Source organism: Anarhichas minor, unplaced genomic scaffold, assembly GCF_050575085.1.
Source record: "Anarhichas minor isolate MPS153535 unplaced genomic scaffold, ASM5057508v1 ptg000027l, whole genome shotgun sequence".
NCBI classification, from domain to species: Eukaryota; Metazoa; Chordata; class Actinopteri; order Perciformes; family Anarhichadidae; genus Anarhichas; species Anarhichas minor.
In genome coordinates, this window is record NW_027466473.1 from 141,815 (window position 1) to 166,322 (window position 24,508).

At 50.8% G+C, this 24,508-nt stretch overlaps 18 non-coding genes across 18 annotated transcripts; all 18 read left to right on the forward strand.

Annotated features, from left to right (window-relative positions):
* The first annotated feature begins 87 nt into the window (after positions 1-87).
* Positions 88-278, forward strand: LOC142961308 (U2 spliceosomal RNA). The gene has a single exon (XR_012956752.1). It is a non-coding gene; the product is annotated as a U2 spliceosomal RNA (small nuclear RNA).
* Positions 279-565: 287 nt separating this feature from the next.
* LOC142961224 (U1 spliceosomal RNA) lies at positions 566-729 on the forward strand. The gene has a single exon (XR_012956676.1). It is a non-coding gene; the product is annotated as a U1 spliceosomal RNA (small nuclear RNA).
* A 204-nt stretch (positions 730-933) lies between these two features.
* LOC142961376 (U5 spliceosomal RNA) lies at positions 934-1,050 on the forward strand. The gene has a single exon (XR_012956792.1). It is a non-coding gene; the product is annotated as a U5 spliceosomal RNA (small nuclear RNA).
* Positions 1,051-1,226: 176 nt separating this feature from the next.
* Positions 1,227-1,417, forward strand: LOC142961251 (U2 spliceosomal RNA). Its single transcript, XR_012956701.1, has one exon. It is a non-coding gene; the product is annotated as a U2 spliceosomal RNA (small nuclear RNA).
* A 287-nt stretch (positions 1,418-1,704) lies between these two features.
* Positions 1,705-1,868, forward strand: LOC142961107 (U1 spliceosomal RNA). The gene has a single exon (XR_012956571.1). It is a non-coding gene; the product is annotated as a U1 spliceosomal RNA (small nuclear RNA).
* A 5,208-nt stretch (positions 1,869-7,076) lies between these two features.
* LOC142961335 (U2 spliceosomal RNA) lies at positions 7,077-7,266 on the forward strand. Its single transcript, XR_012956768.1, has one exon. It is a non-coding gene; the product is annotated as a U2 spliceosomal RNA (small nuclear RNA).
* A 287-nt stretch (positions 7,267-7,553) lies between these two features.
* Positions 7,554-7,717, forward strand: LOC142961108 (U1 spliceosomal RNA). Its single transcript, XR_012956572.1, has one exon. It is a non-coding gene; the product is annotated as a U1 spliceosomal RNA (small nuclear RNA).
* Positions 7,718-12,925: 5,208 nt separating this feature from the next.
* On the forward strand, positions 12,926-13,115 carry LOC142961336 (U2 spliceosomal RNA). The gene has a single exon (XR_012956769.1). It is a non-coding gene; the product is annotated as a U2 spliceosomal RNA (small nuclear RNA).
* A 287-nt stretch (positions 13,116-13,402) lies between these two features.
* Positions 13,403-13,566, forward strand: LOC142961225 (U1 spliceosomal RNA). Its single transcript, XR_012956677.1, has one exon. It is a non-coding gene; the product is annotated as a U1 spliceosomal RNA (small nuclear RNA).
* Positions 13,567-13,770: 204 nt separating this feature from the next.
* Positions 13,771-13,887, forward strand: LOC142961445 (U5 spliceosomal RNA). Its single transcript, XR_012956854.1, has one exon. It is a non-coding gene; the product is annotated as a U5 spliceosomal RNA (small nuclear RNA).
* Positions 13,888-19,092: 5,205 nt separating this feature from the next.
* LOC142961329 (U2 spliceosomal RNA) lies at positions 19,093-19,282 on the forward strand. Its single transcript, XR_012956765.1, has one exon. It is a non-coding gene; the product is annotated as a U2 spliceosomal RNA (small nuclear RNA).
* A 287-nt stretch (positions 19,283-19,569) lies between these two features.
* Positions 19,570-19,733, forward strand: LOC142961176 (U1 spliceosomal RNA). Its single transcript, XR_012956633.1, has one exon. It is a non-coding gene; the product is annotated as a U1 spliceosomal RNA (small nuclear RNA).
* Positions 19,734-19,937: 204 nt separating this feature from the next.
* Positions 19,938-20,054, forward strand: LOC142961377 (U5 spliceosomal RNA). The gene has a single exon (XR_012956793.1). It is a non-coding gene; the product is annotated as a U5 spliceosomal RNA (small nuclear RNA).
* A 1,889-nt stretch (positions 20,055-21,943) lies between these two features.
* Positions 21,944-22,132, forward strand: LOC142961330 (U2 spliceosomal RNA). Its single transcript, XR_012956766.1, has one exon. It is a non-coding gene; the product is annotated as a U2 spliceosomal RNA (small nuclear RNA).
* A 287-nt stretch (positions 22,133-22,419) lies between these two features.
* LOC142961231 (U1 spliceosomal RNA) lies at positions 22,420-22,583 on the forward strand. The gene has a single exon (XR_012956683.1). It is a non-coding gene; the product is annotated as a U1 spliceosomal RNA (small nuclear RNA).
* A 170-nt stretch (positions 22,584-22,753) lies between these two features.
* Positions 22,754-22,944, forward strand: LOC142961315 (U2 spliceosomal RNA). The gene has a single exon (XR_012956758.1). It is a non-coding gene; the product is annotated as a U2 spliceosomal RNA (small nuclear RNA).
* A 287-nt stretch (positions 22,945-23,231) lies between these two features.
* On the forward strand, positions 23,232-23,395 carry LOC142961110 (U1 spliceosomal RNA). The gene has a single exon (XR_012956574.1). It is a non-coding gene; the product is annotated as a U1 spliceosomal RNA (small nuclear RNA).
* Positions 23,396-23,599: 204 nt separating this feature from the next.
* On the forward strand, positions 23,600-23,716 carry LOC142961379 (U5 spliceosomal RNA). The gene has a single exon (XR_012956794.1). It is a non-coding gene; the product is annotated as a U5 spliceosomal RNA (small nuclear RNA).
* Positions 23,717-24,508: the final 792 nt, after the last annotated feature.

Consider the following 24,508-nt stretch of genomic DNA (forward strand, 5'->3'; position numbering starts at 1 on the left):
CACTGCTATGTCCCTTGGAAAGAACTGCACCATGACAAGGGTGAAACGTGTCAGGAGGGTGACTCAGGAAGCAAACAGTTGGGGCTCATCGCTTCTCGGCCTTTTGGCTAAGATCAAGTGTAGTATCTGTTCTTATCAGTTTAATATCTGATATGTCCTCTATATGAGGATAACGTATTAAGCAGATTTTTAGCATCGGGAGATGAAAAAGGGGCTTGCTCCGTTCACTCCACGCATTGACCCGGTATTGCAGCATTGCCGGGAATGGTGCACTCCTCAAATGCCTTGTGGACAACCAAACACCAATCCAAATGGATCAGTCTGTTGATTAGCTTCACACTTTAATGAACGACGAGGATCTCATTCGCTGTCTGTCTTCAAGGCTGGGGCTTGTGTCAAACAAAGGCCTTGTTTATTCCTTACTGACGCCCCTCGTGGAACATCGCTGTGCTCGCAGCCTGAGCTTAATGCTAAAGGGCTGCACTCTGGGATTATGCCATCTGGGAACCGTCATCCGGAGTACTGCATCTGGGAATGCCGCCCCTGTCTCTGTCTCTTCCAACTCATACTTACCTGGCAGGGGAGATACCATGATCAAGAAGGTGGTTCACCCAGGGCAAGGCCCAGCCATTGCACTCCGGTTGTTCTGACCACTGCGAATTCCCCAAATGTGGGAATCTCGACTGCATCATTTCTGGTAGTGGGGGACTGCGTTCGCGCTCTCCCCTGATTGTTTTGTTGAAAAGAATATCAAGTGATTTGTACTTTTGATTGGAGGGGAGGAAATAGTACTATGGAGAATATTGCCCTCTTTAAGATGTGGGAATGGGTGTGGCTTCAGATTTGGAACAGGGCACGTGAACTCAGGCTTACCATGAGCGTTTTGACTTGGGCAACTAGGGACTTTGGCTGTTCTTGACAATGTTGCTGTACTTACTTTGGTTTCTCTTCATAACGCACAAGTCTTTCGCCTTTTACTAAAGACTTCCGTGGAGAGGAATACCAATGAGTTCAACCTATTTTTAGCAGGCTTTGCCATTTGGCTGAGCCTTGTACAGTTGTGAAAAGAAAGAAAGCTGTCCTTAACGAGACCACGGTGCTTGACCATGGAGTGCTTGGATGTGTGCCAAAGCAGCAGCCACTGCTATGTCCCTTGGAAAGAACTGCACCATGACAAGGGTGAAACGTGTCAGGAGGGTGACTCAGGAAGCAAACAGTTGGGGCTCATCGCTTCTCGGCCTTTTGGCTAAGATCAAGTGTAGTATCTGTTCTTATCAGTTTAATATCTGATATGTCCTCTATATGAGGATAACGTATTAAGCAGATTTTTAGCATCGGGAGATGAAAAAGGGGCTTGCTCCGTTCACTCCACGCATTGACCCGGTATTGCAGCATTGCCGGGAACGGTGCACTCCTCAAATGCCTTGTGGACAACCAAACACCAATCCAAATGGATCAGTCTGTTGATTAGCTTCACACTTTAATGAACGACGAGGATCTCATTCGCTGTCTGTCTTCAAGGCTGGGGATTGTGTCAAACAAAGGCCTTGTTTATTCCTTACTGATGCCCCTCGTGGAACATCGCTGTGCTCCCAGCCTGAGCTTAATGCTAAAGGGCTGCACTCTGGGATTATGCCATCTGGGAACCGTCATCCGGAGTACTGCATCTGGGAATGCCGCCCCTGTCTCTGTCTCTTCCAACTCATACTTACCTGGCAGGGGAGATACCATGATCAAGAAGGTGGTTCACCCAGGGCGAGGCCCAGCCATTGCACTCCGGTTGTTCTGACCACTGCGAATTCCCCAAATGTGGGAATCTCGACTGCATAATTTCTGGTAGTGGGGGACTGCGTTCGCGCTCTCCCCTGATTGTTTTGTTGAAAAGAATATCAAGTGGTTTGTACTTTTGATTGGAGGGGAGGAAATAGTACTATGGAGAATATTGCCCTCTTTAAGATGTGGGAATGGGTGTGGCTTCAGATTTGGAACAGGGTGAAACATGTCAGGAGGGTGACTCAGGAAGCAAACAGTTGGGGCTCATCGCTTCTCGGCCTTTTGGCTAAGATCAAGTGGTGTTGCGGAAAAATACAGCACAGAGAGAGCTAACAACGAGACAGCAATGGCCGCAAGGGGCCAAAAAGAGCAGTCGATCCCAAGGGTCGGGCTGAGACACACGCTACGATTCCAGGCAACCACGGAAGACTACAAACTGCAGTCCAGAGAGTTCTTTGGCAGGCAAGTCATAATTGGGCAGCTACAACTGAAGGTGGAGGAGGTGCACTGCATCCAGTGGAACCAGCAGGAGAAGGCGTTCGACGTTACACTGAGGACCGAGGAGATCTACCGGAGTGTGGCTGAAATTTGCCGAGCAGAGGCAGGGGTAAGGCCGCTAGCCGGCTACAGAGTACTGAACCTGGACAGACCTAATTTCAGAACAATAACTGTGCATATGTACAACCCCTTTGTTAATGACTCAGCACTAGCTGCATTCCTGGGGCAGTATGGAGAGGTGGTGACGGCTGCAAGGCATATAAAGGACACCCTGGGGTTTTGGACTGGACGGCGCCAGTTCCAGGTACTGCTGTATCATGACGCAGAAGGTCCAGGAGGCCTGAAACATCCACCTGCCTTCTTCAGCCTTGGTGGAGATCGTGGGTATCTATTTTACCCACGGCAACCTGCTTTCTGCAGGAAGTGCAGACAGTCAGGACATTCAGAGGCAGGCTGTGGGGAAACAAGATGCCGTTTCTGTGGGCAAGCAGGGCATTCCGCCAAGGACTGCACAGAGCCAAGGACGTGCCATGGATGCGGTGGAACTGACCACCTGTACCGAGGTTGTCCTGGCCGCAAGAAAACTTTTGCGGAGGCTGCCAAACCGACTGAGGCTGGCGAGCCGAGTAGGGGAGCCACACAGAATGACGGGGAGAGGACGGTACAGGAGGGCTCCGGAGCTGACGCGTTGGGGAGTAAAGGGGAGGCAGCGCCCCGGGATGAGGGCACCGCCGGAACAGACGGAATGGCCAAGGCATCCACAGACATTATGGACGAGTTTCCTGTCCTCACTTCCGATCCTGCTCCCTCCAAATCAAAGCAAGGGGCACGGAAAGGGTCGCAGGCATTCGGAACAGGACTCTCGACAGAGCTTGGAGAGAGTGGGGAGGGGGTACGGAGCAAAAAGTCAAAGGGGGGACAGACCAACAAGGGTGGGAATGAGGGGGGGAGGGGAGGGGGAACAGGTCAGCATAAGAGAGCCGCTGATAAAGTGGAGGAAGGAGGGGCCCAGGAGCAGAAGGATGGGGATACGGGTCAAGAGGTGGGAGGGGAGATGGGTGAGCAGTCATTGGGAGAAGCAGCTGCCATACTAACAGACGGTTTAGGCCTGAGCTTCGATCTTCCCCCAGGCCTGCTCATGCTGTCGTCCCCCTTAGGGGAGGACGCTTATGAGGGGCTTAACAGACCAACAACGTCGCCAAACGCAGTGCCGTTTTCCTGGGCTGACGAGATGGATAAAGAGAATGTATACCTTTAGGGTAGTGGGAACCAGCAATAGGAATCTTTATTTAAGATGCACAATGGGTTTTTTTAAGGTTCTCACTATAAACGCAAGGGGAATGAGGGACCCAGTTAAAAGAAGGGTTGTTTTTAATTTTGTGGAGTCGCACCAGGTTGCCTTTTGTTTTTTGCAGGAGGTACATTTACGGGATGGGGGGGACGTGGGGATTTTTTCGAGGGAGTGGACAAAAGGGGACTCAGTTTGGAGCGTAGGGGGGGTCCACTCTACTGGGGTTGGGATTTTATTTGGGTTTCAAGAGATCAAGGTGGAGTCTTCCTTTGTTATTGTCCAGGGGAGGATAATGGGCGCAGACATCACATGGGGGACAGTCAAGCTTAGGGTTATTGTGGTCTATGGAGCACAAACTCCAACAGAAAGGCAAGAGATGGCTGGTCAATTGGAGCCGCACCTGGCCACCAGTAGGCAGGTAGTGATAGGGGGTGATTTTAATGTTGAGTTGGGCAAGGGGGGAGATACCAGCGATGGGTTTATTTCCAACCTCATGGCTAAACATGGCCTGGTAGATGGGGCGAGGGAGGTCAGGCCACAGGTAACAGGTCCCACATGGCGCAACTCTAGGGGCATCGTTAAATGTTTGGATTATGTTTTTCTTTCCAAGTCTTTCAGGCTATTGGCAGGCAGACTGCTCCCTGTGTTCTTCTCAGATCATGACGGGCTGCTATTGGAAGTGCACTCAGATGTGCCAGTGTTTGGAACTGGGTACTGGCACCTTAACGTCAGCATCCTGGAGGAGGAGGTTTTCAACCAACATTTCCGTTCATTTTTCAAAGGCCTGGAAGGACTAAGGTCATTGTGTTCCGGAGTAATTGAGTGGTGGGAGGTTGCTAAAAAGCGGATACAATTTTTTTGTTTAAAGTATTGTAAAAGGAAGGCGAGTATGGCGAGGAGGGAGGTGTTTCGCCTTCAGCACCTTCTCGAACGTGAGTACGCCGGGGGAAACTGGGGCGGCATTATAAATCAGCAGGCTTGTGACTCCCTTAAAGCACAGCTTAGGGACGTATATGAGGGTAAGGCCAGGGCATACCTGTTGCGATCACGTGAAACATTCCGTGAGGAGTTCGAGACGTGTTCCGCTGCTTTCTTCAGCTCAGTACGGGCTGATAGGGCAAAACAGGTAGTGACCGGGTTAATGGACAAGCAGGGCAGGGTGGTGTCAGAAGGGGTAGAGATGGTGCAGGCTGCCACGGACTACTATCGCACAAGGTTTAGGGAGAAAGACATAGAGGTAGGAGGAGGAGAGGTATTCCTGGATTTTCTGACCCAGCGGGTGCCGAAGGATATAGTACAGGCTTTGGAGGCCCCGCTCACCCTAATAGAGATTGAGTGGGCCCTCCAGAGAATGAAGAGGCGGAAGGTGCCTGGCATCGATGGGCTCCCAGCAGAGTTTTATCTCAAGTTCTGGGATGTACTTGGGCCGGTAGTGTTGGAGGTGTTGTCCGCAATACTCCGCACAGGTACAATGGGAGGTTCTGCGGCCACCGGAGTTATCTCACTTCTTTATAAGAAGGGGGATCGTGCCGACCTAGGGAACTGGCGACCACTGACCATGCTGTGTGTTGACTACAAACTCCTGGCAAAGGTCCTAGCGGATCGTCTAGGCATAGCACTTCCTCATGTGGTCCATGTGGACCAAACATGTGGGGTAGCGGGGCGCTCAGTGAGATGGAATCTACAGCTCATTCGGGACGCTGTCGCGTGGGCGGAAGACCGGCACCTGCCACTGATGGTGGTTGGTCTCGACCAGGCAAAAGCGTTTGACAGGGTTCATTGGGGTTTTATGTTTAGAGTTTTGCAGAGGTTAGGCTTCAGTCAGGCTTTTATGGGATGGTTACGCATATTGTACACAGGTGTAGGGAGCATGGTTTCAGTTAACGGCCACCTAGGAGACATTTTTAGTTTGCACTCAGGGGTAAGACAGGGGTGTCCGCTTTCACCACTGCTTTACATCCTTTACATGGAGCCCCTGGCGGCAGCCATTCGGGCTGATCCGGGTGTGAGAGGTTTCCTGCTACCTGGCAGTGGGGGCTTACGAGTTAAACTGTCTCAGTACGCAGATGACACCACACTGCTGCTGGACACCGACACATGCCTTCTTCGAGCCTTGGAAATTTTCCAGAGCTTTGGTAAGGTGGCTAGTGCTAAACTTAATTGTGCCAAGTCTTCTGTGAAGTTCTTTGGGCGCTGGAAAGAAAGGACGGAGGTACCAGGGGGGCTGACGCTCTGCACGGGACCGCTGAAGGTACTAGGGGTCAGCTTTGAGACAGCCCATAGTGCCACGGCCAACTGGACTAGGCGCTTTATGGCAGTCCAGAAGAAGTTTGCTCTCTGGAAGAGCAGGGGCCTGACTTTGATAGGGAAAGTACTGGTTCTGAAGGTAGATATTATGCCATCTCTTGTGTACTTGGCATACATATACCCAATGCCAGTCAGTATGAGGAGACCTATTATGCGCCTCGTGTTCACTTTCTTGTGGGGAGGGAGATATGAGTATGTGGCGAGGGCCCGCATGCTGGCAGGGATTGAAGCAGGGGGAAGAGATGTCCCACACCTCCCGTTGAAGCTAGACTGCATATTTGTTTCTTTTTTGTGGAGGGAGATGTCAACTCCAGTCGTACACCCATCAGGACACTTCCTGCGGCTCTATTTTTCCTATCAGGCCAGGCGCGTGTTGGTCTGGAACAATTTAGGGCCCCGGGTGGAGCAACAGCCATGGCATTACCAGTACGCAGCCAGGTGGCTGCGGGCCCATCCCGAGGCCTCAGAAACCAGTGTCAGACTGAACCACAAATTCCTTTATAAAGTTGTCAGACAGAGAGTGATCGCACCGGCAGTGGTTGGGATCCCGAAGAGTATTTGGAAGGGGATACAGCCACGGGGGCTGGACAATGGTCTCAAAGATCTCAATTGGCTATGCCTTCACAAATGTCTGCCAGTGCGAGATGTAATGTACCGGCATAGTTTAGCAAGATCCCCTGTGTGCCCGAGGGAAGGCTGTATGGGGGAAGAAACTGTCAGGCATGTCATGTGGGACTGTCCCTTTGCTAGTATTGTGTGGAGTAGAGCAGCGACATGGCTGGGGAGGTTAGACCCTGGGTTTAAATTGACATGGACTAGGGTGGTAGAAGGGGGAGGTTTGGGGAGTAAACATTTCCTTACGTGGCTAATTATAAGCCTGGTTAAGAGGAGTTTGTGGGTGGCTAGGCAAGACCTGGTGGGAAAAAACAGGGAAAGTCGCTTGGAGGGGGTGTTAAAGAGAGTGGAATTAGATATAAAGGGGAGGATTGAACGGGACATCAGGAAGTGGGGGAAGCATGCTGCCTTGGAAAGGTGGAAAGGAGGTTTTGGGTGGGGATGGTGAATCCTGAAGACATTGCATAAGTGTATTTTGTGTTTTTTTGTGTATTGACAAATGCTGGTTACTGACATGTAACTGTGAAATATAATTAAGTTGCATGATGCAAAACATGTGAAGTTTGTATGTTTGAAATTGTATGATTTGTGTACAGAATTTTGATAATAAAAAAAAAAAAAAAAAAAAATCTGTTCTTATCAGTTTAATATCTGATATGTCCTCTATATGAGGATAACGTATTAAGCAGATTTTTAGCATCGGGAGATGAAGAAGGGGCTTGCTCCGTTCACTCCACGCATTGACCCGGTATTGCAGCATTGCCGGGAACGGTGCACTCCTCAAATGCCTTGTGGACAACCAAACACCAATCCAAATGGATCAGTCTGTTGATTAGCTTCACACTTTAATGAACGACGAGGATCTCATTCGCTGTCTGTCTTCAAGGCTGGGGCTTGTGTCAAACAAAGGCCTTGTTTATTCCTTACTGACGCCCCTCGTGGAACATCGCTGTGCTCCCAGCCTGAGCTTAATGCTAAAGGGCTGCACTCTGGGATTATGCCATCTGGGAACCGTCATCCGGAGTACTGCATCTGGGAATGCCGCCCCTGTCTCTGTCTCTTCCAACTCATACTTACCTGGCAGGGGAGATACCATGATCAAGAAGGTGGTTCACCCAGGGCGAGGCCCAGCCATTGCACTCCGGTTGTTCTGACCACTGCGAATTCCCCAAATGTGGGAATCTCGACTGCATAATTTCTGGTAGTGGGGGACTGCGTTCGCGCTCTCCCCTGATTGTTTTGTTGAAAAGAATATCAAGTGGTTTGTACTTTTGATTGGAGGGGAGGAAATAGTACTATGGAGAATATTGCCCTCTTTAAGATGTGGGAATGGGTGTGGCTTCAGATTTGGAACAGGGTGAAACATGTCAGGAGGGTGACTCAGGAAGCAAACAGTTGGGGCTCATCGCTTCTCGGCCTTTTGGCTAAGATCAAGTGGTGTTGCGGAAAAATACAGCACAGAGAGAGCTAACAACGAGACAGCAATGGCCGCAAGGGGCCAAAAAGAGCAGTCGATCCCAAGGGTCGGGCTGAGACACACGCTACGATTCCAGGCAACCACGGAAGACTACAAACTGCAGTCCAGAGAGTTCTTTGGCAGGCAAGTCATAATTGGGCAGCTACAACTGAAGGTGGAGGAGGTGCACTGCATCCAGTGGAACCAGCAGGAGAAGGCGTTCGACGTTACACTGAGGACCGAGGAGATCTACCGGAGTGTGGCTGAAATTTGCCGAGCAGAGGCAGGGGTAAGGCCGCTAGCCGGCTACAGAGTACTGAACCTGGACAGACCTAATTTCAGAACAATAACTGTGCATATGTACAACCCCTTTGTTAATGACTCAGCACTAGCTGCATTCCTGGGGCAGTATGGAGAGGTGGTGACGGCTGCAAGGCATATAAAGGACACCCTGGGGTTTTGGACTGGACGGCGCCAGTTCCAGGTACTGCTGTATCATGACGCAGAAGGTCCAGGAGGCCTGAAACATCCACCTGCCTTCTTCAGCCTTGGTGGAGATCGTGGGTATCTATTTTACCCACGGCAACCTGCTTTCTGCAGGAAGTGCAGACAGTCAGGACATTCAGAGGCAGGCTGTGGGGAAACAAGATGCCGTTTCTGTGGGCAAGCAGGGCATTCCGCCAAGGACTGCACAGAGCCAAGGACGTGCCATGGATGCGGTGGAACTGACCACCTGTACCGAGGTTGTCCTGGCCGCAAGAAAACTTTTGCGGAGGCTGCCAAACCGACTGAGGCTGGCGAGCCGAGTAGGGGAGCCACACAGAATGACGGGGAGAGGACGGTACAGGAGGGCTCCGGAGCTGACGCGTTGGGGAGTAAAGGGGAGGCAGCGCCCCGGGATGAGGGCACCGCCGGAACAGACGGAATGGCCAAGGCATCCACAGACATTATGGACGAGTTTCCTGTCCTCACTTCCGATCCTGCTCCCTCCAAATCAAAGCAAGGGGCACGGAAAGGGTCGCAGGCATTCGGAACAGGACTCTCGACAGAGCTTGGAGAGAGTGGGGAGGGGGTACGGAGCAAAAAGTCAAAGGGGGGACAGACCAACAAGGGTGGGAATGAGGGGGGGAGGGGAGGGGGAACAGGTCAGCATAAGAGAGCCGCTGATAAAGTGGAGGAAGGAGGGGCCCAGGAGCAGAAGGATGGGGATACGGGTCAAGAGGTGGGAGGGGAGATGGGTGAGCAGTCATTGGGAGAAGCAGCTGCCATACTAACAGACGGTTTAGGCCTGAGCTTCGATCTTCCCCCAGGCCTGCTCATGCTGTCGTCCCCCTTAGGGGAGGACGCTTATGAGGGGCTTAACAGACCAACAACGTCGCCAAACGCAGTGCCGTTTTCCTGGGCTGACGAGATGGATAAAGAGAATGTATACCTTTAGGGTAGTGGGAACCAGCAATAGGAATCTTTATTTAAGATGCACAATGGGTTTTTTTAAGGTTCTCACTATAAACGCAAGGGGAATGAGGGACCCAGTTAAAAGAAGGGTTGTTTTTAATTTTGTGGAGTCGCACCAGGTTGCCTTTTGTTTTTTGCAGGAGGTACATTTACGGGATGGGGGGGACGTGGGGATTTTTTCGAGGGAGTGGACAAAAGGGGACTCAGTTTGGAGCGTAGGGGGGGTCCACTCTACTGGGGTTGGGATTTTATTTGGGTTTCAAGAGATCAAGGTGGAGTCTTCCTTTGTTATTGTCCAGGGGAGGATAATGGGCGCAGACATCACATGGGGGACAGTCAAGCTTAGGGTTATTGTGGTCTATGGAGCACAAACTCCAACAGAAAGGCAAGAGATGGCTGGTCAATTGGAGCCGCACCTGGCCACCAGTAGGCAGGTAGTGATAGGGGGTGATTTTAATGTTGAGTTGGGCAAGGGGGGAGATACCAGCGATGGGTTTATTTCCAACCTCATGGCTAAACATGGCCTGGTAGATGGGGCGAGGGAGGTCAGGCCACAGGTAACAGGTCCCACATGGCGCAACTCTAGGGGCATCGTTAAATGTTTGGATTATGTTTTTCTTTCCAAGTCTTTCAGGCTATTGGCAGGCAGACTGCTCCCTGTGTTCTTCTCAGATCATGACGGGCTGCTATTGGAAGTGCACTCAGATGTGCCAGTGTTTGGAACTGGGTACTGGCACCTTAACGTCAGCATCCTGGAGGAGGAGGTTTTCAACCAACATTTCCGTTCATTTTTCAAAGGCCTGGAAGGACTAAGGTCATTGTGTTCCGGAGTAATTGAGTGGTGGGAGGTTGCTAAAAAGCGGATACAATTTTTTTGTTTAAAGTATTGTAAAAGGAAGGCGAGTATGGCGAGGAGGGAGGTGTTTCGCCTTCAGCACCTTCTCGAACGTGAGTACGCCGGGGGAAACTGGGGCGGCATTATAAATCAGCAGGCTTGTGACTCCCTTAAAGCACAGCTTAGGGACGTATATGAGGGTAAGGCCAGGGCATACCTGTTGCGATCACGTGAAACATTCCGTGAGGAGTTCGAGACGTGTTCCGCTGCTTTCTTCAGCTCAGTACGGGCTGATAGGGCAAAACAGGTAGTGACCGGGTTAATGGACAAGCAGGGCAGGGTGGTGTCAGAAGGGGTAGAGATGGTGCAGGCTGCCACGGACTACTATCGCACAAGGTTTAGGGAGAAAGACATAGAGGTAGGAGGAGGAGAGGTATTCCTGGATTTTCTGACCCAGCGGGTGCCGAAGGATATAGTACAGGCTTTGGAGGCCCCGCTCACCCTAATAGAGATTGAGTGGGCCCTCCAGAGAATGAAGAGGCGGAAGGTGCCTGGCATCGATGGGCTCCCAGCAGAGTTTTATCTCAAGTTCTGGGATGTACTTGGGCCGGTAGTGTTGGAGGTGTTGTCCGCAATACTCCGCACAGGTACAATGGGAGGTTCTGCGGCCACCGGAGTTATCTCACTTCTTTATAAGAAGGGGGATCGTGCCGACCTAGGGAACTGGCGACCACTGACCATGCTGTGTGTTGACTACAAACTCCTGGCAAAGGTCCTAGCGGATCGTCTAGGCATAGCACTTCCTCATGTGGTCCATGTGGACCAAACATGTGGGGTAGCGGGGCGCTCAGTGAGATGGAATCTACAGCTCATTCGGGACGCTGTCGCGTGGGCGGAAGACCGGCACCTGCCACTGATGGTGGTTGGTCTCGACCAGGCAAAAGCGTTTGACAGGGTTCATTGGGGTTTTATGTTTAGAGTTTTGCAGAGGTTAGGCTTCAGTCAGGCTTTTATGGGATGGTTACGCATATTGTACACAGGTGTAGGGAGCATGGTTTCAGTTAACGGCCACCTAGGAGACATTTTTAGTTTGCACTCAGGGGTAAGACAGGGGTGTCCGCTTTCACCACTGCTTTACATCCTTTACATGGAGCCCCTGGCGGCAGCCATTCGGGCTGATCCGGGTGTGAGAGGTTTCCTGCTACCTGGCAGTGGGGGCTTACGAGTTAAACTGTCTCAGTACGCAGATGACACCACACTGCTGCTGGACACCGACACATGCCTTCTTCGAGCCTTGGAAATTTTCCAGAGCTTTGGTAAGGTGGCTAGTGCTAAACTTAATTGTGCCAAGTCTTCTGTGAAGTTCTTTGGGCGCTGGAAAGAAAGGACGGAGGTACCAGGGGGGCTGACGCTCTGCACGGGACCGCTGAAGGTACTAGGGGTCAGCTTTGAGACAGCCCATAGTGCCACGGCCAACTGGACTAGGCGCTTTATGGCAGTCCAGAAGAAGTTTGCTCTCTGGAAGAGCAGGGGCCTGACTTTGATAGGGAAAGTACTGGTTCTGAAGGTAGATATTATGCCATCTCTTGTGTACTTGGCATACATATACCCAATGCCAGTCAGTATGAGGAGACCTATTATGCGCCTCGTGTTCACTTTCTTGTGGGGAGGGAGATATGAGTATGTGGCGAGGGCCCGCATGCTGGCAGGGATTGAAGCAGGGGGAAGAGATGTCCCACACCTCCCGTTGAAGCTAGACTGCATATTTGTTTCTTTTTTGTGGAGGGAGATGTCAACTCCAGTCGTACACCCATCAGGACACTTCCTGCGGCTCTATTTTTCCTATCAGGCCAGGCGCGTGTTGGTCTGGAACAATTTAGGGCCCCGGGTGGAGCAACAGCCATGGCATTACCAGTACGCAGCCAGGTGGCTGCGGGCCCATCCCGAGGCCTCAGAAACCAGTGTCAGACTGAACCACAAATTCCTTTATAAAGTTGTCAGACAGAGAGTGATCGCACCGGCAGTGGTTGGGATCCCGAAGAGTATTTGGAAGGGGATACAGCCACGGGGGCTGGACAATGGTCTCAAAGATCTCAATTGGCTATGCCTTCACAAATGTCTGCCAGTGCGAGATGTAATGTACCGGCATAGTTTAGCAAGATCCCCTGTGTGCCCGAGGGAAGGCTGTATGGGGGAAGAAACTGTCAGGCATGTCATGTGGGACTGTCCCTTTGCTAGTATTGTGTGGAGTAGAGCAGCGACATGGCTGGGGAGGTTAGACCCTGGGTTTAAATTGACATGGACTAGGGTGGTAGAAGGGGGAGGTTTGGGGAGTAAACATTTCCTTACGTGGCTAATTATAAGCCTGGTTAAGAGGAGTTTGTGGGTGGCTAGGCAAGACCTGGTGGGAAAAAACAGGGAAAGTCGCTTGGAGGGGGTGTTAAAGAGAGTGGAATTAGATATAAAGGGGAGGATTGAACGGGACATCAGGAAGTGGGGGAAGCATGCTGCCTTGGAAAGGTGGAAAGGAGGTTTTGGGTGGGGATGGTGAATCCTGAAGACATTGCATAAGTGTATTTTGTGTTTTTTTGTGTATTGACAAATGCTGGTTACTGACATGTAACTGTGAAATATAATTAAGTTGCATGATGCAAAACATGTGAAGTTTGTATGTTTGAAATTGTATGATTTGTGTACAGAATTTTGATAATAAAAAAAAAAAAAAAAAAAAATCTGTTCTTATCAGTTTAATATCTGATATGTCCTCTATATGAGGATAACGTATTAAGCAGATTTTTAGCATCGGGAGATGAAGAAGGGGCTTGCTCCGTTCACTCCACGCATTGACCCGGTATTGCAGCATTGCCGGGAACGGTGCACTCCTCAAATGCCTTGTGGACAACCAAACACCAATCCAAATGGATCAGTCTGTTGATTAGCTTCACACTTTTATGAACGACGAGGATCTCATTCGCTGTCTGTCTTCAAGGCTGGGGCTTGTGTCAAACAAAGGCCTTGTTTATTCCTTACTGACGCCCCTCGTGGAACATCGCTGTGCTCCCAGCCTGAGCTTAATGCTAAAGGGCTGCACTCTGGGATTATGCCATCTGGGAACCGTCATCCGGAGTACTGCATCTGGGAATGCCGCCCCTGTCTCTGTCTCTTCCAACTCATACTTACCTGGCAGGGGAGATACCATGATCAAGAAGGTGGTTCACCCAGGGCGAGGCCCAGCCATTGCACTCCAGTTGTTCTGACCACTGCGAATTCCCCAAATGTGGGAATCTCGACTGCATAATTTCTGGTAGTGGGGGACTGCGTTCGCGCTCTCCCCTGATTGTTTTGTTGAAAAGAATATCAAGTGATTTGTACTTTTGACTGGAGGGGAGGAAATAGTACTATGGAGAATATTGCCCTCTTTAAGATGTGGGAATGGGTGTGGCTTCAGATTTGGAACAGGGCACGTGAACTCAGGCTTACCATGAGCATTTTGACTTGGGCAACTAGGGACTTTGGCTGTTCTTGACAATGTTGCTGTACTTACTTTGGTTTCTCTTCATAGCGCACAAGTCTTTCGCCTTTTACTAGAGACTTCCGTGGAGAGGAATACCAATGAGTTCAACCTATTTTTAGCAGGCTTTGCCATTTGGCTGAGCCTTGTACAGTTGTGAAAAGAAAGAAAGCTGTCCTTAACGAGACCACGGTGCTTGACCATGGAGTGCTTGGATGTGTGCCAAAGCAGCAGCCACTGCTATGTCCCTTGGAAAGAACTGCACCATGACAAGGGTGAAACGTGTCAGGAGGGTGACTCAGGAAGCAAACAGTTGGGGCTCATCGCTTCTCGGCCTTTTGGCTAAGATCAAGTGGTGTTGCGGAAAAATACAGCACAGAGAGAGCTAACAACGAGACAGCAATGGCCGCAAGGGGCCAAAAAGAGCAGTCGATCCCAAGGGTCGGGCTGAGACACACGCTACGATTCCAGGCAACCACGGAAGACTACAAACTGCAGTCCAGAGAGTTCTTTGGCAGGCAAGTCATAATTGGGCAGCTACAACTGAAGGTGGAGGAGGTGCACTGCATCCAGTGGAACCAGCAGGAGAAGGCGTTCGACGTTACACTGAGGACCGAGGAGATCTACCGGAGTGTGGCTGAAATTTGCCGAGCAGAGGCAGGGGTAAGGCCGCTAGCCGGCTACAGAGTACTGAACCTGGACAGACCTAATTTCAGAACAATAACTGTGCATATGTACAACCCCTTTGTTAATGACTCAGCACTAGCTGCATTCCTGGGGCAGTATGGAGAGGTGGTGACGGCTGCAAGGCATATAAAGGACACCCTGGGGTTTTGGACTGGACGGCGCCAGTTCCAGGTACTGCTGTATCATGACGCAGAAGGTCCAGGAGGCCTGAAACATCCACCTGCCTTCTTCAGCCTTGGTGGAGATCGTGGGTATCTATTTTACCCACGGCAACCTGCTTTCTGCAGGAAGTGCAGACAGTCAGGACATTCAGAGGCAGGCTGTGGGGAAACAAGATGCCGTTTCTGTGGGCAAGCAGGGCATTCCGCCAAGGACTGCACAGAGCCAAGGACGTGCCATGGATGCGGTGGAACTGACCACCTGTACCGAGGTTGTCCTGGCCGCAAGAAAACTTTTGCGGAGGCTGCCAAACCGACTGAGGCTGGCGAGCCGAGTAGGGGAGCCACACAGAATGACGGGGAGAGGACGGTACAGGAGGGCTCCGGAGCTGACGCGTTGGGGAGTAAAGGGGAGGCAGCGCCCCGGGATGAGGGCACCGCCGGAACAGACGGAATGGCTAAGGCATCCACAGACATTATGGACGAGTTTCCTGTCCTCACTTCCGATCCTGCTCCCTCCAAATCAAAGCAAGGGGCACGGAAAGGGTCGCAGGCATTCGGAACAGGACTCTCGACAGAGCTTGGAGAGAGTGGGGAGGGGGTACGGAGCAAAAAGTCAAAGGGGGGACAGACCAACAAGGGTGGGATTGAGGGGGGGAGGGGAGGGGGAACAGGTCAGCATAAGAGAGCCGCTGATAAAGTGGAGGAAGGAGGGGCCCAGGAGCAGAAGGATGGGGATACGGGTCAAGAGGTGGGAGGGGAGATGGGTGAGCAGTCATTGGGAGAAGCAGCTGCCATACTAACAGACGGTTTAGGCCTGAGCTTCGATCTTCCCCCAGGCCTGCTCATGCTGTCGTCCCCCTTAGGGGAGGACGCTTATGAGGGGCTTAACAGACCAACAACGTCGCCAAACGCAGTGCCGTTTTCCTGGGCTGACGAGATGGATAAAGAGAATGTATACCTTTAGGGTAGTGGGAACCAGCAATAGGAATCTTTATTTAAGATGCACAATGGGTTTTTTTAAGGTTCTCACTATAAACGCAAGGGGAATGAGGGACCCAGTTAAAAGAAGGGTTGTTTTTAATTTTGTGGAGTCGCACCAGGTTGCCTTTTGTTTTTTGCAGGAGGTACATTTACGGGATGGGGGGGACGTGGGGATTTTTTCGAGGGAGTGGACAAAAGGGGACTCAGTTTGGAGCGTAGGGGGGGTCCACTCTACTGGGGTTGGGATTTTATTTGGGTTTCAAGAGATCAAGGTGGAGTCTTCCTTTGTTATTGTCCAGGGGAGGATAATGGGCGCAGACATCACATGGGGGACAGTCAAGCTTAGGGTTATTGTGGTCTATGGAGCACAAACTCCAACAGAAAGGCAAGAGATGGCTGGTCAATTGGAGCCGCACCTGGCCACCAGTAGGCAGGTAGTGATAGGGGGTGATTTTAATGTTGAGTTGGGCAAGGGGGGAGATACCAGCGATGGGTTTATTTCCAACCTCATGGCTAAACATGGCCTGGTAGATGGGGCGAGGGAGGTCAGGCCACAGGTAACAGGTCCCACATGGCGCAACTCTAGGGGCATCGTTAAATGTTTGGATTATGTTTTTCTTTCCAAGTCTTTCAGGCTATTGGCAGGCAGACTGCTCCCTGTGTTCTTCTCAGATCATGACGGGCTGCTATTGGAAGTGCACTCAGATGTGCCAGTGTTTGGAACTGGGTACTGGCACCTTAACGTCAGCATCCTGGAGGAGGAGGTTTTCAACCAACATTTCCGTTCATTTTTCAAAGGCCTGGAAGGACTAAGGTCATTGTGTTCCGGAGTAATTGAGTGGTGGGAGGTTGCTAAAAAGCGGATACAATTTTTTTGTTTAAAGTATTGTAAAAGGAAGGCGAGTATGGCGAGGAGGGAGGTGTTTCGCCTTCAGCACCTTCTCGAACGTGAGTACGCCGGGGGAAACTGGGGCGGCATTATAAATCAGCAGGCTTGTGACTCCCTTAAAGCACAGCTTAGGGACGTATATGAGGGTAAGGCCAGGGCATACCTGTTGCGATCACGTGAAACATTCCGTGAGGAGTTCGAGACGTGTTCCGCTGCTTTCTTCAGCTCAGTACGGGCTGATAGGGCAAAACAGGTAGTGACCGGGTTAATGGACAAGCAGGGCAGGGTGGTGTCAGAAGGGGTAGAGATGGTGCAGGCTGCCACGGACTACTATCGCACAAGGTTTAGGGAGAAAGACATAGAGGTAGGAGGAGGAGAGGTATTCCTGGATTTTCTGACCCAGCGGGTGCCGAAGGATATAGTACAGGCTTTGGAGGCCCCGCTCACCCTAATAGAGATTGAGTGGGCCCTCCAGAGAATGAAGAGGCGGAAGGTGCCTGGCATCGATGGGCTCCCAGCAGAGTTTTATCTCAAGTTCTGGGATGTACTTGGGCCGGTAGTGTTGGAGGTGTTGTCCGCAATACTCCGCACAGGTACAATGGGAGGTTCTGCGGCCACCGGAGTTATCTCACTTCTTTATAAGAAGGGGGATCGTGCCGACCTAGGGAACTGGCGACCACTGACCATGCTGTGTGTTGACTACAAACTCCTGGCAAAGGTCCTAGCGGATCGTCTAGGCATAGCACTTCCTCATGTGGTCCATGTGGACCAAACATGTGGGGTAGCGGGGCGCTCAGTGAGATGGAATCTACAGCTCATTCGGGACGCTGTCGCGTGGGCGGAAGACCGGCACCTGCCACTGATGGTGGTTGGTCTCGACCAGGCAAAAGCGTTTGACAGGGTTCATTGGGGTTTTATGTTTAGAGTTTTGCAGAGGTTAGGCTTCAGTCAGGCTTTTATGGGATGGTTACGCATATTGTACACAGGTGTAGGGAGCATGGTTTCAGTTAACGGCCACCTAGGAGACATTTTTAGTTTGCACTCAGGGGTAAGACAGGGGTGTCCGCTTTCACCACTGCTTTACATCCTTTACATGGAGCCCCTGGCGGCAGCCATTCGGGCTGATCCGGGTGTGAGAGGTTTCCTGCTACCTGGCAGTGGGGGCTTACGAGTTAAACTGTCTCAGTACGCAGATGACACCACACTGCTGCTGGACACCGACACATGCCTTCTTCGAGCCTTGGAAATTTTCCAGAGCTTTGGTAAGGTGGCTAGTGCTAAACTTAATTGTGCCAAGTCTTCTGTGAAGTTCTTTGGGCGCTGGAAAGAAAGGACGGAGGTACCAGGGGGGCTGACGCTCTGCACGGGACCGCTGAAGGTACTAGGGGTCAGCTTTGAGACAGCCCATAGTGCCACGGCCAACTGGACTAGGCGCTTTATGGCAGTCCAGAAGAAGTTTGCTCTCTGGAAGAGCAGGGGCCTGACTTTGATAGGGAAAGTACTGGTTCTGAAGGTAGATATTATGCCATCTCTTGTGTACTTGGCATACATATACCCAATGCCAGTCAGTATGAGGAGACCTATTATGCGCCTCGTGTTCACTTTCTTGTGGGGAGGGAGATATGAGTATGTGGCGAGGGCCCGCATGCTGGCAGGGATTGAAGCAGGGGGAAGAGATGTCCCACACCTCCCGTTGAAGCTAGACTGCATATTTGTTTCTTTTTTGTGGAGGGAGATGTCAACTCCAGTCGTACACCCATCAGGACACTTCCTGCGGCTCTAATTTTCCTATCAGGCCAGGCGCGTGTTGGTCTGGAACAATTTAGGGCCCCGGGTGGAGCAACAGCCATGGCATTACCAGTACGCAGCCAGGTGGCTGCGGGCCCATCCCGAGGCCTCAGAAACCAGTGTCAGACTGAACCACAAATTCCTTTATAAAGTTGTCAGACAGAGAGTGATCGCACCGGCAGTGGTTGGGATCCCGAAGAGTATTTGGAAGGGGATACAGCCACGGGGGCTGGACAATGGTCTCAAAGATCTCAATTGGCTATGCCTTCACAAATGTCTGCCAGTGCGAGATGTAATGTACCGGCATAGTTTAGCAAGATCCCCTGTGTGCCCGAGGGAAGGCTGTATGGGGGAAGAAACTGTCAGGCATGTCATGTGGGACTGTCCCTTTGCTAGTATTGTGTGGAGTAGAGCTGGGTTAGGGTTAGGGTTAGGGTTTAAATTGACATGGACTAGGGTGGTAGAAGGGGGAGGTTTGGGGAGTAAACATTTCCTTACGTGGCTAATTATAAGCCTGGTTAAGAGGAGTTTGTGGGTGGCTAGGCAAGACCTGGTGGGAAAAAACAGGGAAAGTCGCTTGGAGGGGGTGTTAAAGAGAGTGGAATTAGATATAAAGGGGAGGATTGAACGGGACATCAGGAAGTGGGGGAAGCATGCTGCCTTGGAAAGGTGGAAAGGAGGTTTTGGGTGGGGATGGTGAATCCTGAAGACATTGCATAAGTGTATTTTGTGTTTTTTTTGTGTATTGACAAATGCTGGTTACTGACATGTAACTGTGAAATATAATTAAGTTGCATGATGCAAAACATGTGAAGTTTGTATGTTTGAAATTGTATGATTTGTGTACAGAATTTTGATAATAAAAAAAAAAAAAAAAAAAAATCTGTTCTTATCAGTTTAATATCTGATATGTCCTCTATATGAGGATAACGTATTAAGCAGATTTTTAGCATCGGGAGATGAAAAAGGGGCTTGCTCCGTTCACTCCACGCATTGACCCGGTATTGCAGCATTGCCGGGAACGGTGCACTCCTCAAATGCCTTGTGGACAACCAAACACCAATCCAAATGGATCAGTCTGTTGATTAGCTTCACACTTTAATGAACGACGAGGATCTCATTCGCTGTCTGTCTTCAAGGCTGGGGCTTGTGTCAAACAAAGGCCTTGTTTATTCCTTACTGACGCCCCTCGTGGAACATCGCTGTGCTCCCAGCCTGAGCTTAATGCTAAAGGGCTGCACTCTGGGATTATGCCATCTGGGAACCGTCATCCGGAGTACTGCATCTGGGAATGCCGCCCCTGTCTCTGTCTCTTCCAACTCATACTTACCTGGCAGGGGAGATACCATGATCAAGAAGGTGGTTCACCCAGGGCGAGGCCCAGCCATTGCACTCCGGTTGTTCTGACCACTGCGAATTCCCCAAATGTGGGAATCTCGACTGCATCATTTCTGGTAGTGGGGGACTGCGTTCGCGCTCTCCCCTGATTGTTTTGTTGAAAAGAATATCAAGTGATTTGTACTTTTGATTGGAGGGGAGGAAATAGTACTATGGAGAATATTGCCCTCTTTAAGATGTGGGAATGGGTGTGGCTTCAGATTTGGAACAGGGCACGTGAACTCAGGCTTACCATGAGCGTTTTGACTTGGGCAACTAGGGACTTTGGCTGTTCTTGACAATGTTGCTGTACTTACTTTGGTTTCTCTTCATAACGCACAAGTCTTTCGCCTTTTACTAAAGACTTCCGTGGAGAGGAATACCAATGAGTTCAACCTATTTTTAGCAGGCTTTGCCATTTGGCTGAGCCTTGTACAGTTGTGAAAAGAAAGAAAGCTGTCCTTAACGAGACCACGGTGCTTGACCATGGAGTGCTTGGATGTGTGCCAAAGCAGCAGCCACTGCTATGTCCCTTGGAAAGAACTGCACCATGACAAGGGTGAAACGTGTCAGGAGGGTGACTCAGGAAGCAAACAGTTGGGGCTCATCGCTTCTCGGCCTTTTGGCTAAGATCAAGTGGTGTTGCGGAAAAATACAGCACAGAGAGAGCTAACAACGAGACAGCAATGGCCGCAAGGGGCCAAAAAGAGCAGTCGATCCCAAGGGTCGGGCTGAGACACACGCTACGATTCCAGGCAACCACGGAAGACTACAAACTGCAGTCCAGAGAGTTCTTTGGCAGGCAAGTCATAATTGGGCAGCTACAACTGAAGGTGGAGGAGGTGCACTGCATCCAGTGGAACCAGCAGGAGAAGGCGTTCGACGTTACACTGAGGACCGAGGAGATCTACCGGAGTGTGGCTGAAATTTGCCGAGCAGAGGCAGGGGTAAGGCCGCTAGCCGGCTACAGAGTACTGAACCTGGACAGACCTAATTTCAGAACAATAACTGTGCATATGTACAACCCCTTTGTTAATGACTCAGCACTAGCTGCATTCCTGGGGCAGTATGGAGAGGTGGTGACGGCTGCAAGGCATATAAAGGACACCCTGGGGTTTTGGACTGGACGGCGCCAGTTCCAGGTACTGCTGTATCATGACGCAGAAGGTCCAGGAGGCCTGAAACATCCACCTGCCTTCTTCAGCCTTGGTGGAGATCGTGGGTATCTATTTTACCCACGGCAACCTGCTTTCTGCAGGAAGTGCAGACAGTCAGGACATTCAGAGGCAGGCTGTGGGGAAACAAGATGCCGTTTCTGTGGGCAAGCAGGGCATTCCGCCAAGGACTGCACAGAGCCAAGGACGTGCCATGGATGCGGTGGAACTGACCACCTGTACCGAGGTTGTCCTGGCCGCAAGAAAACTTTTGCGGAGGCTGCCAAACCGACTGAGGCTGGCGAGCCGAGTAGGGGAGCCACACAGAATGACGGGGAGAGGACGGTACAGGAGGGCTCCGGAGCTGACGCGTTGGGGAGTAAAGGGGAGGCAGCGCCCCGGGATGAGGGCACCGCCGGAACAGACGGAATGGCTAAGGCATCCACAGACATTATGGACGAGTTTCCTGTCCTCACTTCCGATCCTGCTCCCTCCAAATCAAAGCAAGGGGCACGGAAAGGGTCGCAGGCATTCGGAACAGGACTCTCGACAGAGCTTGGAGAGAGTGGGGAGGGGGTACGGAGCAAAAAGTCAAAGGGGGGACAGACCAACAAGGGTGGGATTGAGGGGGGGAGGGGAGGGGGAACAGGTCAGCATAAGAGAGCCGCTGATAAAGTGGAGGAAGGAGGGGCCCAGGAGCAGAAGGATGGGGATACGGGTCAAGAGGTGGGAGGGGAGATGGGTGAGCAGTCATTGGGAGAAGCAGCTGCCATACTAACAGACGGTTTAGGCCTGAGCTTCGATCTTCCCCCAGGCCTGCTCATGCTGTCGTCCCCCTTAGGGGAGGACGCTTATGAGGGGCTTAACAGACCAACAACGTCGCCAAACGCAGTGCCGTTTTCCTGGGCTGACGAGATGGATAAAGAGAATGTATACCTTTAGGGTAGTGGGAACCAGCAATAGGAATCTTTATTTAAGATGCACAATGGGTTTTTTTGGGTGGGGATGGTAAATCCTGAAGACTTTGCATAAGTGTATTTTGTGTTTGTTTGTTTTTTTTGTGTATTGACAAATGCTGGTTACTGACATGTAACTGTGAAATAGAATTAAGTTGCATGATGCAAAACATGTGAAGTTTGTATGTTTGAAATTGTATGATTTGTGTACAGAATTTTGATTAAAAAAAAAAAAAAAAAAAAAATCTGTTCTTATCAGTTTAATATCTGATATGTCCTCTATATGAGGATAACGTATTAAGCAGATTTTTAGCATCGGGAGATGAAGAAGGGGCTTGCTCCGTTCACTCCACGCATTGACCCGGTATTGCAGCATTGCCGGGAACGGTGCACTCCTCAAATGCCTTGTGGACAACCAAACACCAATCCAAATGGATCAGTCTGTTGATTAGCTTCACACTTTAATGAACGACGAGGATCTCATTCGCTGTCTGTCTTCAAGGCTGGGGCTTGTGTCAAACAAAGGCCTTGTTTATTCCTTACTGACGCCCCTCGTGGAACATCGCTGTGCTCCCAGCCTGAGCTTAATGCTAAAGGACTGCACTCTGGGATTATGCCATCTGGGAACCGTCATCCGGAGTACTGCATCTGGGAATGCCGCCCCTGTCTCTGTCTCTTCCAACTCATACTTACCTGGCAGGGGAGATACCATGATCAAGAAGGTGGTTCACCCAGGGCGAGGCCCAGCCATTGCAATCCGGTTGTTCTGACCACTGCAAATTCCCCAAATGTGGGAATCTCGACTGCATAATTTCTGGTAGTGGGGGACTGCGTTCGCGCTCTCCCCTGATTGTTTTGTTGAAAAGAATATCAAGTGGTTGTACTTTTGATTGGAGGGGAGGAAATAGTACTATGGAGAATATTGCCCTCTTTAAGATGTGGGAATGGGTGTGGCTTCAGATTTGGAACAGGGTGAAACGTGTCAGGAGGGTGACTCAGGAAGCAAACAGTTGGGGCTCATCGCTTCTCGGTCTTTTGGCTAAGATCAAGTGTAGTATCTGTTCTTATCAGTTTAATATCTGATATGTCCTCTATATGAGGATAATGTATTAAGCAGATTTTTAGCATCGGGAGATGAAAAAGGGGCTTGCTCCGTTCACTCCACGCATTGACCCGGTATTGCAGCATTGCCGGGAACGGTGCACTCCTCAAATGCCTTGTGGACAACCAAACACCAATCCAAATGGATCAGTCTGTTGATTAGCTTCACACTTTAATGAACGACGAGGATCTCATTCGCTGTCTGTCTTCAAGGCTGGGGCTTGTGTCAAACAAAGGCCTTGTTTATTCCTTACTGACGCCCCTCGTGGAACATCGCTGTGCTCCCAGCCTGAGCTTAATGCTAAAGGGCTGCACTCTGGGATTATGCCATCTGGGAACCGTCATCCGGAGTACTGCATCTGGGAATGCCGCCCCTGTCTCTGTCTCTTCCAACTCATACTTACCTGGCAGGGGAGATACCATGATCAAGAAGGTGGTTCACCCAGGGCGAGGCCCAGCCATTGCACTCCGGTTGTTCTGACCACTGCGAATTCCCCAAATGTGGGAATCTCGACTGCATAATTTCTGGTAGTGGGGGACTGCGTTCGCGCTCTCCCCTGATTGTTTTGTTGAAAAGAATATCAAGTGATTTGTACTTTTGATTGGAGGGGAGGAAATAGTACTATGGAGAATATTGCCCTCTTTAAGATGTGGGAATGGGTGTGGCTTCAGATTTGGAACAGGGCACGTGAACTCAGGCTTACCATGAGCGTTTTGACTTGGGCAACTAGGGACTTTGGCTGTTCTTGACAATGTTGCTGTACTTACTTTGGTTTCTCTTCATAACGCACAAGTCTTTCGCCTTTTACTAAAGACTTCCGTGGAGAGGAATACCAATGAGTTCAACCTATTTTTAGCAGGCTTTGCCATTTGGCTGAGCCTTGTACAGTTGTGAAAAGAAAGAAAGCTGTCCTTAACGAGACCACGGTGCTTGACCATGGAGTGCTTGGATGTGTGCCAAAGCAGCAGCCACTGCTATGTCCCTTGGAAAGAACTGCACCATGACAAGGGTGAAACGTGTCAGGAGGGTGACTCAGGAAGCAAACAGTTGGGGCTCATCGCTTCTCGGCCTTTTGGCTAAGATCAAGTGGTGTTGCGGAAAAATACAGCACAGAGAGAGCTAACAACGAGACAGCAATGGCCGCAAGGGGCCAAAAAGAGCAGTCGATCCCAAGGGTCGGGCTGAGACACACGCTACGATTCCAGGCAACCACGGAAGACTACAAACTGCAGTCCAGAGAGTTCTTTGGCAGGCAAGTCATAATTGGGCAGCTACAACTGAAGGTGGAGGAGGTGCACTGCATCCAGTGGAACCAGCAGGAGAAGGCGTTCGACGTTACACTGAGGACCGAGGAGATCTACCGGAGTGTGGCTGAAATTTGCCGAGCAGAGGCAGGGGTAAGGCCGCTAGCCGGCTACAGAGTACTGAACCTGGACAGACCTAATTTCAGAACAATAACTGTGCATATGTACAACCCCTTTGTTAATGACTCAGCACTAGCTGCATTCCTGGGGCAGTATGGAGAGGTGGTGACGGCTGCAAGGCATATAAAGGACACCCTGGGGTTTTGGACTGGACGGCGCCAGTTCCAGGTACTGCTGTATCATGACGCAGAAGGTCCAGGAGGCCTGAAACATCCACCTGCCTTCTTCAGCCTTGGTGGAGATCGTGG